Genomic DNA, 1032 nt, shown 5'->3' on the forward strand with positions numbered 1-1032 from the left:
CTGATATTTGTCGGCATTTGTGACTGTTTGAACATTATCTAATTAGGGCGTGATTATACCTGCAGTTCGTGTACCACGTAGTCGCGTTGTTAGAAAACGATTTGTTCGTGACTAACGATTGCTTTATTTATTTATTTTTTTAATATTCAGATAAATTTTATCTATTTATTTACACATAGTGTGTATATATATATATACATATATATATATATATAAATATATATATATGCATATACACATAAATCAAGTTTGCTGCGTAGCACCGTAGACTCGATATAAACAAATAGATAAATAATACCAATGCTGGAATAGGAACAAATGTAATAATCGTTCGTTCGTTCCTAGACCCCTATGGTCTAGGACATTTATTTGTATCTTAGGCCTCCGGCCCCTCTACCTAACAAAGTAACATTTAGAGAACTGAAGAAAGTAAATCACGTCTTCTTACATAAGTGAAATACAGATATTTCGATAAATTATATAAAACATTACGATCATTTGATGACATTAAACTATGGAACTTAAAAAGTGTTGGATTTTTAGTTAAAGAAAGATGGAATTGGCTTTCCCTAATATCATTATAACGTAAACATATTAGAGTAAAATGAAATTCATCGTCTATGCATTGGTTTGAGCATAATTTACATATTCTATTGTTTTTGTTCACTTTATTCCATCTGCCTCTCTATTTCAAAATCTAAGATGCCACTTAATAATAAATAATTTTATAATTATTTAAACTCATTTTAAAGGATGTAAAATGATTCAATCTCGAATATGTTTTGACTTTTTCATTGAAATATCTTTCTATATCAGTACCGGTAAGTCTCAATAATTTTAGCTCATATAATCGTATCAAGCATAGATCATCAACGAAAATATATTTATTTCAGTCGTATGAAAACAAGTGTATCGACCGTGTTCTTATTCGAGCACTGTTATTATTATTTATTTATTTGTTTATCTAGATATATAGAGTATATATATACACATCTAGATGTGTATAAGAGACAGATATTACAGTATTATATT

This window comes from Anneissia japonica, unplaced genomic scaffold (genome assembly GCF_011630105.1).
Source record: "Anneissia japonica isolate Jap-2015-1 unplaced genomic scaffold, ASM1163010v1 scaffold25213_len355544_cov161, whole genome shotgun sequence".
In the NCBI taxonomy this organism is placed as follows: Eukaryota; Metazoa; Echinodermata; class Crinoidea; order Comatulida; family Comatulidae; genus Anneissia; species Anneissia japonica.